The sequence below is a fragment of the Rhinoraja longicauda genome, chromosome 17, assembly GCF_053455715.1.
Source record: "Rhinoraja longicauda isolate Sanriku21f chromosome 17, sRhiLon1.1, whole genome shotgun sequence".
In the NCBI taxonomy this organism is placed as follows: Eukaryota; Metazoa; Chordata; class Chondrichthyes; order Rajiformes; family Arhynchobatidae; genus Rhinoraja; species Rhinoraja longicauda.
In genome coordinates this window covers 18,331,933-18,347,434 of record NC_135969.1, presented here as the reverse complement: position 1 = coordinate 18,347,434, position 15,502 = coordinate 18,331,933, and positions in this window count along the sequence as shown.

Below are 15,502 nucleotides of genomic sequence, written 5' to 3'. Positions count from 1 at the left end.
CACCTATCCATGTTCCCCAGGAATGTTTCCTGACCCGCTGAGATACTCCAGCTTTTTGTGTCTTTTATTGATTTAGGTTTGTGTTCAAATCCCCCCTATGACAGCTGACCAATTAAATTCAGGTAATTAAATAAATCTGCGATAAAAAATAGTCCCTGTAACAGTAAACATAAAACTACAGGATTGTCATAAAAATGCATCTGGTTCACTAACGTTCTTCCATAAAGGAAACCTCCCATTCTGGGTTTGGCCTTGACATGGGTGTTCTTAATTAGAGTTAGAGTCACAGGGTCATACAACACGGAACCAGGACCTTCAGCCCAATTTGCCCATGCCGACCAAGGTGCAGATCAATGGTTCAATGGTACTTTATTACCACATGTACCAAGGTACAGAAAATTCACTTTTGTATACAGTTCAGTACAAGTGTCATTACATTATTATTGTCACATGTACCAAGGTAGAGTGACAAGCTTTTTTGTTGCGTGCTAGTCAGTCAGTGAAAAGGCTATATATGATTACAGTCAAGCCACCCACAGGGTGCAGATACAGGATAAAGGAATAATGTTTAGTGCAAGGTAAGGTCCAATAGAAAATAGTCCTAGGATCTCCAATGAGATAAATGGTAGGTCAGGACCACTCTCTGGCTGCTGGTAGGATGAAGCATAGGTTTGAAAGGGAAAAATAGATCAGCAAAGTAGACTCAATGGGCTGAATGTCCTAATTCTGCTCCTATATCTTTTGGTCTTATGGTTTTGTTAAAAATGGACATAAATGATTATTTTATTTCCTCAACACGGAGCTTTTATTACATATTCACGGTGTACAAAGTAATATAACGGGTAGTGTAAGAAAATAACTGCAGATGCTGGTACAAATCGAAGGTATTTATTCACAAAATGCTGGAGTAACTCAGCGGGTCAGGCAGCATCTCAGGAGAGAAGGAATGGGTGACGTTTCGGGTCGAGACCCTTAAAGTAATATAACAATCAGGTTGAAGTACCTAGTCTGACGAAGGGTTTCAACCCGAAACGTCACCTATTCCTTTTCTCCAGAGATGCTGCCTGACTCCGCTGAGTTACTCCAGCATTCTGTGTCCATCTTCAGTGTAATAAACCAATCAGCCATTCATGCAGTTTGCAGACATTGATCGGCAATAACAACATTGTCAGCCACATCCACACCGCACGCGTGTCTCTCGCGGCGACCATTCACACTAGCTCTATGTCATCCCACTTTCTCATCCATTCCCTACACTTGGGGCAATTTACAGAGAGCCAATTAACATACAAACCCGCGTGTCTTCGGGACGTGGGAGGAAACTGGAGCACCTGGAGGAAACCCACGTGATCACAAGGAGAAAGTGCAAACTCCACCACACACAAACACAGACAGCACGCACCTAAGGTCAGGATGGAATCCAGGTGCCTGGCGCTGTGAGGCAGTGGCTTTACCAGCTGCGCCACTGTGCCGCCCTTAAACCTAAACTTAATTATTGGGTTATTCCAGCTGCCTTTCTGCTTTGTAAATTGCAGTGAACAACAGCATGCACACATCATAAGAAACAGTCACGGTAATAATGAACCAAACAGAATTCTGCTACACTGCCCCGTTGTTCTGAGTCCTGATCGACGGCGACTGTTAATTTAGCAGAAACCCAGCTCTCAAAGATGCAAATCTGAGTCGCTCTTGTAGCTGATTAAGAATGCAATGCAATCTGCGGATAATGACAAACTGCGGTGTTGATGATATTTTTCTCTAACTACTCCTGGCAAAGGGAATGTTATTAATAGGGAATAATCAGGTACAAGGTGAAAGGGGGTTTAACTGAATTGTACTTGAAAATGTGATCACGCAGAAATAAATACGTCCATGTGTAATTACAAGCCTTTCTACAGTGAGGGACATGGGGGAGAGCTTGTAGATTTATTAAATGCATGTTGCTGCACTTACAGCTTTGATGGTCTCCATTGTAAAGCCCGAGCAGGTTTAGTCTGCTGGGAGCGAGGGGCTGCTACTTGCTTTAATTCCACAGTCAACTTTCAAACCTTGTGAACGCTGTTTGATTTTGGAGATTGCAGATTGCCACAAGATTGCGTCAATGGGTTTCTTTAGACTTGTAAAGCGTGGAAACAGGGCCTTCGGCCTACCGAGTCCGCCCCTACCAGCGATCACCCCGCACACTGGTTCTATCATACACACACTAGGGACAAATTACAATCTACACAAACCAATTACCCCCTACAAACCTGCACGTCTTTGGAGTGTGGGAGGAAACCGGAGCTCCCGGAGAAAACCCACGCTGTCACAGGGAGAACGTACAAACTCCGTACAGACAGCACCAGTAGTCAGGATGGAACCCAGGTCACTGGTGGTGTGAGGCAGCAACTCTACCATCACACCACTGTGCCACCCAAACTGACAACGCTGTTATTTTGAAACGCAGCCCCGACTGTTCTGCAGGCAAATGCGATGGACCAGGTAAATTGATCAGTCGGATAATCAATTCTCTCTTGCATTCTATTGATCATGTGAACTTCGATCCACACACAAGACTCCACACACATACATGGATAGGAAAGGTTGAGAGGGATATGGCCCAAATACAGACAGGTGGGACTGGTGTAGATGGGTTTAGAAGGACAGGGGGGGGGAGCACATTGAAGCTTACCAATTAGTGAAAGGTCTGGATAGAGTGGATGTGGAGAGGATGTTTCCACTAGTGACCAGAGGGCATAGCCTCCGAATAAAAGGACCCACCTTTAAAAAGGAAATGAGGAGGAATGTCTTTAGCCGGAGAGTGGTGAATCTGTGGAATTAATTGCCACAGATGGCGGTGGAGGCCAGAGTTATTATGTACTTTTAAAGCAGAGAATGACAGATTTTTGATTAGTATGGATGTTAAAGGTTACGGGGACAAGGCAGGAGGATGAGGTTGAGAGGGAAAGATAGATCAGCCATGATTAGATGGCAGAGTAGACTTGATAGCCAAATGGCCTAATTCTTGGACCAAACCTACAAACATGCACGTCTTTGGGATTTGGGAGGAAACTGGAGCACCCGGAGGAAAGCCATGTGGTTTAGATTTAGAGATACAGCGCAGAAACAGGCCCTTCGGCCCACCGGGTCCGCGCCGCCCAGCGATCCCCGCACATTAACACTATCCTACACCCACTAGGGACAATTCTTTTTTTACATTTGCCCAGCCAATTAACTTACAAACCTGTACGTCTTTGAAGTGTGGGAGGAAACCGAAGATCTCGGAGAAAACCCACGCAGGTCACGGGGAGAACGTACAAACTCCGTACAGTACAGCACCCGTAGTCAGGATCGAACCTGAGTGTCCGGCGCTGCATTCGCTGTAAGGCAGCAACTCTACCGCTGCGCCACCGTGCCGCCCACGTGGTCACAGGGAAAACGTGCAAACTCCACACACAGAGATAGTACCTGAGGTCAGGATCGAACCTGGCGCCGTGAGGCAGCAGCACTACCCACTGCGCCATTGTGCCAACCTGACTTTTGACAGTTGGGCACTCCATCAGAACCACACCTCACATCACCAGTGGACAGACGATGAAAATGGACAAACAATACTTCAGATTGGGACCCATCTTCAAATGGTTTCTAGTAGGGAGGAGAATGCTGGAAAAGAAAGGTGGTTGTGGAATAAAGCCTCAAAACGTCACCTATCTTTTCCCTGACTGATCCACTGAGTTCCTCTAACACTTTGTGTTATGCTGAAGATCCCAACACCTGCAATTCCTTGTGTCTGCACAACATTCTCCAGAGATGCTGCCTGACCCGCTGAGTTATTCCAGCACTTTGTGTCATTTTTATCTTTGTGAATGGGCTTTGACTTATGTGTTACAGGTAAATCTTTTTGTTTCGTTTAGAGATACAGTGTGGAAACAGCCCTTCGGCCCACCGAGCCGGCACCGACCAACGATCAGCTGTACACTGATTCTATCCTACACACTAGAGACAACTTTCAGAAGCCAATTAACCTACAAACCTGCATGGCTTTGTGATGTGGGAGGAAATAGGAGCACCCAGGGAAAATCCACTCGGTCGCAGGTAGAACGCACAAACACCATACAGACAGCCCCCCTAGTCAGGATCTAACCAGGGGCTCTGGCGCTGTTAGCTCTACCGCTGCGCCACTGTGCCGCCCTTAATGACCAATGTGCCATCGATATCTCCACCAAAGCCCCAAATACATTCTCAAGAAGGAGAAAATATGAAGTAAATCCTCCAAATCAACTCCCTTTCTCAACCTCTGACTCTCCCTCGAACTACAGACGATGTACAATTTACCCTCTCGTGAACCCTCCCTTGCACACTCAATCTCAGCCAGGAGGCAAAAATGGCTTCAGGGAAATGTTCGCTGAAGATTTTCAGAGTGATCAAACTGCACCAGAGATTAGTCATCTCAACCAGCCAGCCGCAAGGTCTCAGAAGCACAGGAACTTTCATCTTGCACAGAGTATTTGAGCATCTGTGCCTGTCCCTGATTAGACTGTGGTCTCTTTGATCAAGCCGATCAACTAGACAATTTCTGACAAACCTTTGATAAGCTTCCATCTGTGCGCTGAGACTTTACCTCTCTGTCATCCTGTGTGTCATCAGTGGCTCTGCTCAAGTCATTGCTTCCTCTCAGCGCACTTTGTCTCTTGATTTTGCCCTCTGTCACTCTCTTTTCTTGTCTCACTACTTCTCCCGTCTGTCGCTCTTTCTGCCTTTCCGCCCATCTGTGCCTCTCTTGTTTGTCTGAAGAAGGGGCCCGACCCCCCAAAAAATCGCTGGGCCATTCCCTCCGCAGATGCTGCCTGACCTGCTGGTGTTCCTCCAGCACTTTGTGTTTGATGCTTTATTTCTACCTGCCTTACTCCTCCTCCCCCCTCCTCCTCCTCCTCCTCCTCACCTCCTTCTTCCCTTCTCCTCCTCCCCCCCCCTCCCCCCTTCATCCCTGTTGTTGGGGCAAGAATAGTGAGGGCTAATAACTAGGGATGTGGATTGTGCTAATGTGGTGATAGGAAACCACAGACTAAGCCTAAACGTAGAGACATGGAATGCGCCACCCAAGTTTCAGCAACTTAATTGATTATGTTATTATGTGCACCCAACATTGTAACTGAAAAATTAGATCTACTGTCAATTAAGTTAAATTTTATTCTGTAATAAAGATCTAGTGTGTTACCTAATTAAGTCTTTCCATAACCTTCATTCGGTAATCAAGACCTAGTTTTACTGTTAATCAACTTTCCGTGAAATCTTGTCAGCTGGGAATATAAAAGATGTACCAAAGTCGTGTTCAGGAGATTATCTTTGACTGGTGTCCTGGTGAGCACCAGTTTTAATAAATCGGCAGTTACTTCGAGCACATGGCCTTTCCGTTTGCTCCAAAAATCCCCTTCCATTCCTCTTTTCTCTTCTGCTCCCCTCTCCTTCTCCCTCCCACCCTCTCCTTCATATTCATCACTTCCCCTTCTCCTTTCCCGCTTTCCTCCCTCACACTCTCTCCCATTTCTCCTTCATATTATCCATATGTCTGTTTTTTTTAAATGAATCTTCAGCTGCACCCAGTTAAGGTTTACCACAAAACACTTCGGTAACAATCCAGAAACTATGCAGTGGACCGCTAATGTTTTTCAACCGAGTCCTTACAGTGAGTGAAGCTGCTGCTGAGGCCTAATATAAATGCAGCTTGAGTTTATTATTCCTAACTTATTCTTTCATTTTTACTCTTTATCACAGTACATCTCTTAGTATTTCAATCTCTTTGTTTATCTCTATTTCCTTCAGCTGACTCACTATTCATTTTATCTCTCTCGTGCATTGTCTCTTGAACTCTGTTTATATCTCTCCTTTTATATATCATTGTATTTTTTCATGCTCTTGTATCTTGAGCTCTTTTATCTGTCTCCGAGTCCATTTGTTTCCCAAACTATTTCCAGCATCTACGATACATTCTCTGTCTCTCTTTATCTCTTTTAAATTTAAACCTGTTTTTCTCTGTCTTCAATGTTTTCGCTCTCGTATCTAACCTTAATCCTCTCCGCCATTTACCAATCTGTCTATAGCCAGGAGCGAGGAAGGGGAAGTCTATCAGCTGAGGGGCAGCATGATAGTTGTATATAGAAGTACGAGAGGCATAGATAAGGTAGACAGTCAGAACCTTTTTCCCAGGGTGGAAATGCCAAAGACTAGTAGAGTCAGGTCTGTCTGTGTGGAGTCTGCACGTTCTCCCTGTGACAGCATGGATTTTCTCCGGGTGCTCCGGTTTCCTCCCACATCCCAGAGACATGCAGGTCTATAGGTTAATTGGCCTCGGTAAGTTGCTCCTAATGTGTAGGGAGTGGATGAGAAAATGGGATAACATAGAACTAGTGTGTGAATGGGTGATCGATGGTCGGAGATGGGCCAAAGAGCCTGTTTCCGTGCTGTATCTTTTAATTAATTAAATCAATTACAATTAATTCAACTAGAGGGTATTACTTTAAGATGAAGGGGATGGGGATTTTAAATGAGATTTACTTTTAGATAAGAATGAACTGTTCCCAGATTTTACCCTTCTGTCATTTACTTGAAGTGACTTAGATTGGCCAATTAACATAGGTGAAATAGGCTTAGAGAAGATTTGAGAAAGAACAAATTCATCCAGAGGGTACTTAGATTCTAAAATCGCGCCCTGAAGGGTTGGGGTAGGCAGGGACAAATATTTACAAATATTGAGAAGTTGGTGTTCAGTGTTGGTCACCTTCCTTTTGGAAAGATGTCACTAAGCTGGAGAGAGTGCAGAGAAGAGATATGAGGATATTGCCAGGACTTGATAGCCTGAGCTATAGGGAGGGGTTGGGCAGGCTAGGACTGCAGGAGGATGAGGAGTGATATTATAGTGGTGTATAAGGTCAAGAGGGGAATAGATAGGAGTCTTTTATCCAGAGTAGGGAAATCAAAAACTGGACGTTGTAGGTTTAAGGTGAGAGAGGAAAAATGAGATAGGAACCTGAGGGGCAGCTTTTTCACACAGAGGGTGGTGGGTGTATGGAACGAACTGCCACAGGAGGCCGTTGAGGCAGATACTGCAATGACATGTAAAAGACATCTGGACAGGTGCACGAATAACAAAGGTTTGAAGGCAGGTGTGCCTAGTGTAGTTACGGCATTTTGGTCGGCATGGGCAAGTTGGGCCAAAAAGCCTGTTTCCGTGCTGTATGACTCTGACTCTAAACATCCAGATGAGCATTTGAATGGCATAGAAACTCAGGGGCCAAATGCTGATAAATGGAATTGGTATAAATAAGTGTGTAGGTACTGGGATATACCGAAGATAGACACAAGGTCAGGCAGCAGGTCAGGCAGCATCTCTGGAGAAAAAGGATGGGTGATGTTTCGGGTTGAGACCCTTCAAGTACTTGGTTGTCAGCATGGACGCGATGGGCCGAATGGCCTGTTTGTATGGCCTGTGGCTCTATGACTCCAGTAACCTGCATGTCTTTATGGAAATTGGAACTCCTGGGGATAATCCCACAAGGTCATGTGGAGAACATGCAAACTTCACATAGACAGCACCAGAGGTCAGGATTGAACGAAGCTATAGGGCCTCGTCTCTCCGAGCTGTTACAGTGGCACAGATGTGCCCTGTGATGCGGCTGGTAATGCTTCTAAAATCATCTCTCGGCATGGAAGCTGAATGCTTGTCTTGGTACAGCAGGTGTTCAGCAAACAAAGGACACATGTTACTCTGCCGGTCCCTTTTCTTAATAAAGCACTTAGGCAGCTGAACTTACCAGCCCTCCTCCAATGACAGTAGCACTCTGCTGCAGGAGGTAGTAGTGGCACAAGACAGGGGTTGCATTACGATGTTGCCATCAGAGAAGGTGTATGGGGATGTTGCCAGGACTTGAGGTAACTTGAGGGGATTTGAGATCATGATGAGAACAGATAGATTGAATGCAGAGTAGAGGAATCAAGAACCAGAGGACATAGGTTTAAGGTGTTAGGGGAAAGATTTAATAGGAACCTGAGAGGCAATTTTTTCACACAGTGTTACGGGTACATGGAACCAGCTTCCCGAGGAGGTAGTTGAGGCAGGTACTATAACACCATTTAAAAGATATTTGGACAGGTACATGGATAGGAAAGGTTTAGAGGTTGGTGGGACATGTAGTTGGGGCATCTTGGTCAGCATGGACTAGTTGGCCTGAAGGGCCTGTTTCCGTGCAGTATGATAATATGACTCGAAGTATCTAAATTAGATAAGCATTTGAATGGCATAGAAAGTCAAGGGCCAAAAGGGTCGGGACCTTTCTTCAGATTGGACGTTTTGGGTCGGGACCCTTCTACGGTTTAAATAAAGGTCCCGACCCAAAATGTCACCGATCCTTTTTCTCCTGATATGCTGCCTGACTCACTGGGTTAGTCCAGCCCTTTGTCTTTATCTTTAGTATTCAGGTAAACCTCTTCTGCATCTCTCCAAAGCCCATCCATCCATCCGGTAATGGGGCGATCAGAAGTGCATGCACTACTCCAAGTCTAGCTCAGGTAGAAGGCTTGGTTTCTCTATCTAACGTCACAGCAGGGCTATGTATTTAGTCAAGGCATGCCTCTCCCTTTGAATCTGCACTAGCATTAAGATTAGCGTTTAAGGTTTTGAGACGCAGCATGGAAACTGGCCCCCCGGCCCACTGAGCCATCAAGCACCCGTACACTAGTTCTATGTTATCCCACGTTCGCATCCTACACACTAGGGGCAATTTGCAGAGGGCAATTAACCTACAAATCTGCACGTCATTGGAATGTAGGAGGAAACTGGAGCACCCGGGGGAAACCTACGCAGTCACAGGAAGAAAGTGCAAACCTTACACACAGACAGTACCCGCAGTCAGGATTAAACCGAGGTCTCTGGCACTGTGAGGCAGCAGCACTACCAGCTGCACCACTGTGCCGCCCTACTTGCAAGAGAAATCCAATATTGTGCATCATTTTCCATCAGTTTCAAGCCCAGTGGGTCCCAGGTACATGTGTGCTGTTCTCAAAGAGGAACCTGATCAGATATTACACACAGTACCTGTCCCTCAATCAGTGAAACAGTTCGTTCACTGCCTTTATTGGTGTGTTTGCCACTTTTTTGCTGAACATTCATTTTCCTTACAACAGAGGCTACATTTATAAACTGCACTTTGTTGATCGTGAAGAGCTTTGTGTTAACCCAAGGATAAGAAAGACACTATAAATGCAAATTCTTTCTTTCTCCTGAAACAAATGTTTAAATCATTGGCCTTGAAAATGGTATTGTGCAATAATAAGATATGAACATTTTACATGCTGAGCTGAAATCCCATTGTCTAATGCAGGATGGGGAAGCTTGGAGCATAAATGTTATATATCGACAGCAAATAAAGTACATTCGGAGCTGCCTATCTAAAGAATAGAGTGTTACCGCCCTAACTTCTCCACCAACCCTTGCGATTAAGAATGCCTTGTTTTGACTGACTCTGGATTTTGAGGTGAGACTTACAGACTTCACCATGGGGGGGGGGAGGGGCAGGAACATGGATGATAGAGTGAGTCTAGCACATAGGGTGGGCCGAGCACATAGATGTGGTGACACAGGACCTCAGCGGTAGAGTTGCTGTTTTAAAATGTCAGAGACCCAGGTTCGATCCTGACCTCGGGTGCTGTGTATACGGAATATGTATGTCCTCCTTGTGACCGCATGGGTTTTCTCCTGCTGCTCTGGTTTCTGTACTTCCTAGTCATTATTACCAAAACTGGTTAATCCCTCCATCCCATTTTTACATTCCAAACCTGCCATGGTGGGTTTTGAACTCAGATCTCTGGATTATTAGTCTGGTAATTTAACCAATAGACAATAGATAATAGGTGCAGTAGGCCATTCGGCCCTTCGAGCCAGCACCGGCATTCAATGTGATCATGTCTGATCATTCACAATCAGTACCCCGTTCCTGCCTTCTCCCCATACCCCCTGACTCCACTGTCTTTAAGAGCTCTATCTAGCTCTCTCTTGAAAGCATTCCGAGGCAGAGATTTCCACGGATTTACAACTCTCTGACTGAAAAAGTTTTTCCTCATCTCCGTTCTAAATGGCCTACCCCTTATTCTTAAACAGTGGCCCCTGGTTCTGGACTCCCCCAACATTGGGAACATGTTTCCTGCCTCTAACGTGTCCAATCCCTTCATAATCTTATATGTTTCAATAAGATCCCCTCTCATCCTTCTAACCACTGAGCCAACACCAGATCCAGACCAGGTTTGCCCCCTTAGGATGTTTAGGGCAGCCACGGTGGCACAGCGGTAGAGTTGCTGCCTTACAGCACTTGCAATACTGGAGACCCGGGTTCGATCCCGACTACTGGCGCTGTCTGTACGGAGTTTGCACGTTCTCCCCGTGACCGCGTGGGTTTTCTCCGAGATCTTCGGTTTCCTCCCACACTCCAAAGACATACAGGTATGATGGGTAATTGACTTGGTGTATGTGTAAATTGTCTTTAGAGTGTGTAGGATACTGTTAATGTGTGGGGACCGGTGGTCGGTGCGGACTCGGTGGGCCGAAGGGCCTGTTTCCACTCTGTATCTCTAAACTAAACTAAACTAAACTAAAAACTGCCCACAGCGTGGGTTAACAGCATAGCAACCTTTGCGTAAACCTTAACAGTTCATTTTATTTAAAATATACTTTAGCAGAAATTAAAAGTCAAAACACAAAGCTGAGGATGAAATCTGACAGTTTGTCATTTCGTGTGGCTTGATAGTAAAAGCATAACATGTATAATTCATTGAAAGAGAAAAAAGGATTTTAAAAAGAGTAATGTGCATGGGATTTTTTGATCAACCAAGTAATATCCCTTCAAAAAAACGAAACAACATCTCCTCGATGTTGTGTGAAGTTGGGTGAGAAGGCATTTTGATTTTTAATAATTAATACTGTGCGTGTGCGTATCATTGTGTGTGTGTGTACCTGTGTGCATTTGTGTGTGTGTGTTATTGTGCGTGTTCATGCTTGGAATCACTAACAGCCTTCTTTCCTCTTTATAGGGAACTCTCTTCAAATAAATTCGAAAGAAGTATATACAATTATCGGAGATATAGGCAGGGTAGACAATCAGAACCTTTATTCCAGGGTGGAAATGTCACAGATTGGAGGGCATAACTTTAAGGTGAGAGGAGCAAAGTTTAAAGGAAAGGTGCAGGCCACGTTTTCACACAGAGGGTGGTGGGTGCCTGGAACATGCTGCCAGAGGTGGTGGTAGAGTCAGATATGATAGTGGTGTTTAAGAGGATTTTAGGTGGGCACATTGCTATGCACAGAATGGCAGGACATGGATCACGTGCAGGCAGAGGAGGTCACTTTAACTTGGCATTATGTTCGGCATGGACATTGTGGGCAGTTTCTGCGTTCTAATCTATAAATTATCAGCTAAGGGGAGCTGGACGTTGGTGCTATTTAGATAACTCATCTTTCAGGCTTTGACACTTGAAGGTTCCAACTAGACTCTATGTCTGAATATTAACAACACTAGGGATGGCTGGAATGGGATTGCAATTGGTTCCAAGCCTCCGTAGAATGCGGATCTACAATGAAGTCCCACTGGGCTGATTAACACTCAGCTCCACTTACCTCACTTAACACCACGTGCCGTACCTGACAGATGCCATTGACCTCACCTCAGAAAGGTTCAACTGTCCCCTCCATTGACGTGAAGAAGGCAGTTCTTGGTTTCCTTTAGTCTGTCTGATCTTTCAATTCCCTCCTCAACACCATCTCTCAGTCTGTTACTTGTTTGCTTCTAAATGTAATACAATCAGAGGCAAGAGATAAGACAGACCAATTCATGTCCAATCGAGCCCCTATCTCCAAGCCCAAGACGCAGCCGTAGAGTTGCTGCCTCACAGCGCCCAGAGACCCGGGTTCGATCCTGACCATGGGTGGTCTCTGTACAAGGGGTATTGGATGTTTTAAAGAGGAGATTGACAAGCTCTTAATTTGTAAGGGTGTCAAAGGTTATGGGGAGAAGGCAGGAGAATGGGGGTGAGAGGGAAAGATAGATCAGCCATGACTGAATGGCAGAGTGGACCGATGGGCCAAATGGCCGAATGGCTTACTTCTGCTCCGATGGCTTATGAACTATGAAACTGCAGATAAAAAAAGTGCAAGACCAGCAAAGAGGTAGGCTGGGAGAATGAGACTCCACCCTTATTTAACAGGAGGTATGTTCAGTAGCCTAATAACAGCGGAGAAGAAGCTCTTCCTGAATCTGGTGGTACGTGCTTAAGAGCTTTTATATCTTCTGCCCGAAACAGTCTAAATTACCTCTTACATTCCTCTCCTAAACTAATTGTAGCACCCCCACCTGAGGCAGTGTTACTGTGTTTCACGAGCAGACATCATTACGGCTGTTAAATAGTTGGAGGAATTAAAGTCACAGCTTGTAATTAAGTGTTCAAACTGGTTCGGGACTATTTTACACAGCAGTGTTCTATGTCTGCGGCTCATTGCTCAGAAATGAACGTTGAGGCATAATCAAGGACCTCGTATCAACTTCAGTTGAAATTCGATCAAGCAGCATCAATCAGCCAAACTGTGACCTTTGAGGAATCAGCCATACTCTGGATTAAAGACTCACCATTGCGTTCAATGGTTCAATGGTTTCTTTATTGCCATGTGGACCAGGTACAGTGAAACACATATTTTTGTTTACAGCTCAGCAGTACTATCTCTGCACATAAGCACAATCCGCCCCGGTTAGTGCAGAACGTACAGAGCAGCCCTGCTCTGGGTCTGTATGCAAAAGGTGCCATTTTGGTGCCATTTTACAGTCCCAGCTGGTCATAAAGGCTTGTTGCAGCTGTTGCTTCCATTCCCATCATCCCTCTCCTTGCACGGCCCTCTCCTTGCACGGCCCTCTCCTTGCACGGCCCTCTCCTTGCACGGCCCTCTCCTTGCACGGCCCTCTTCTGCCCTTGTTCTCCGGGGGGCATCTCGCACAGCCGACCTTGTGGGCCCGGTAGGTAAGTCCCCCCCCGGTTTCCAGTGTCCCCCACCGTCGCTGCATCCCTCCGCTGCCTCTCCGATTCTCGGTCCGCCGGGCTCGCGGGGGCCAGGCTCGCTGGCGTTCCCTTTCTGGACCAGTTCCCAGTTCCACGATGGGCGAGCTCGGCTTACGGCGGTTGTTCTGCATCTTGACTGTGATTTGTTAAACTATATCTTTCTTTGGTACAAAGTCTGTGATAATGCACATCTTTATAATGGCAAGCTCAATAAAGGGAAGGCATCCTTCAGAGAGAATACTGACTATATCGCCATTTAACTATCTCACCTTAAAGCTACGCCCCATATCCCTTGATTCGTTAGCCCTAAGAACTCTATCCAACTCTCTCTTGAAAACATCCAGTGAATTGGCCTCCATTGCCTTCGGTGGCAGAGAATTCCACAGATTCACAACTCTCTGGATGAAAAGGTTTTTCCTCCCCTCAGTCCTAAATGGCCTACCCCTTATTCTTAAACTGTGTCCCCTGGTTCTGGACTCTCCCACATCAGGAACATTTTTCCTGCATCTAGCCTGTCCAATCCCTTACGAATTTTTATATGTTTTTATAAAGAGGTAGAATTCATGTGTTAGGTCAATTAACTTTTATCAGTCCTGATCTCCAACTTGAACTTAATTTGGTTTAGGACGGCAGAGTTGCTGCCGTACAGCTCCAGAAACACAGGTCTCCAAAGATGTACAGGTTTGTAGATTAATTGGCTCTGTAAATTGTCCCTAGTTTGTGTAGGATAGTGCTATTGCATGGAGTGATCATTGGGTGGCATGGACTCGGTGGGCCGAAGGGCCTGTTTCCACACAGTATCTCTAAAGTCTAAAATCTAAAAGTAAAGTCTAGTTTAGAGATACTGCATGGAAACAGGCCCCTTGGCCCACCAAGCCCGCTCTGACTAGCGATCACCTGTACATTAGTTCTATCCCACACACTAGGGACAATTTGCAGAAGCCAATTAACCTGCAAACCTGCACGTCTTTGGAATGTGGGAAGAAACCGGAACACCTGGACTTTCCATACGGCTGTGGCCAAGTCATTGGGTATTCTTAAAGCAGAAATTGACAGCTTCTTGTTCAGTAAGGGTATCAAAGCTCATGGACAGGAAGAATGTGGTTGAGAAGGAAAGATAAATCAGCCATGATTGAATGGCAGGGTAGACTCGATAGGCTGAATGGCCTAATTCTGCTCCGATGACTTATGAACATATGAACCCATCTAATCTTCAAGCCATGCCCTCCAGTCTTTGGCATTTCCCTCTCAACCTCATTCTCCTCTCCATAACCTTTGACACCCTTACTAATCAAGAAACTGTCAATCTCTGCTTTAAAACTAGATCAGCCATGAATGAATGGTGGAATAGACTCGGTAGGCTGAATGGCCTAATCCTGTTCCAATGACTTAGGAACTTAACGTTTCTCTAACTCTAAGCTTACCGTGTTGCCATCCAGATGGAGACAGTGCCAACTCTCAGTGGTGGAACCCTGCCTCCAACATTGCCCTCCTCTTATTTCTCTGTATCCCTGCAACTTGCCTTCCCTCACATCCTCAGCAAGTCCTCTTGCTTCTTTTGCCATTTACCTGTGGGACATATGATGAGATCATATCCCTCAAAAAGATAGCAAGGGGGGACACGCTGCCACTGGCTCTCTCAGCTGAACTCATAATTGCAAGAATATTACATAAAACATTTGCTGTCAGAGTCTGCACTCTCTTTAGTATGCTCCCATCTGGGATGTTAACCAGAGATGTTTTAATCAACGTCCTATTTGTGTTAAAATATCACAGTTAGGATTTTATGCAATGTATTAACGGAAATTAAACTCACTGCTCATACCCATTTTAGTAACAGCTGACGCACAATATTCTGACCAAGAACATCCATTCTCCTCACCCATTATGGGTGTAAATGTCTTGATTTACCCTCAGGACGAGATAAGAGCAGAATTTATTATCCATCATGGAAAGTGGAAAGATCTCGGCTTGCGAAAATCATGAGCAAAGTCAGATGGTAATTAAAAGCACGCCAGTATGGTTTGGACTGGAGTCACATCAGATCACTAAACCATCCTATCAACAACTAGAGTGAGCTACCAAAGATAGATACAAAATGCCAGAGTAACTCAGCGGGTCAGGCAGCATCTCTGGAGAAAAGGAATAGGTGACGTTTTGGGTCAAAACCCTTCTTCAGACCCTGGTCTTGAGCTACTCTCTATCATCTACCTCATTGGAGACCCTCGGACTCTCTTTATCGGACTTTACTGGACTTTATCTTGCACTAAACGTTATTCCCTTCATCCTGTATCTGAACACTGTGGACAGATCAGATCGATTGTAATCACGTAAAGTCTTTCCTCTGACTGGATAGCACACAACAAAAAACCTTTTCACTGTACCTCGGTACGCATGACCATAAACTGAATAAAACATGTTATGCAGATTA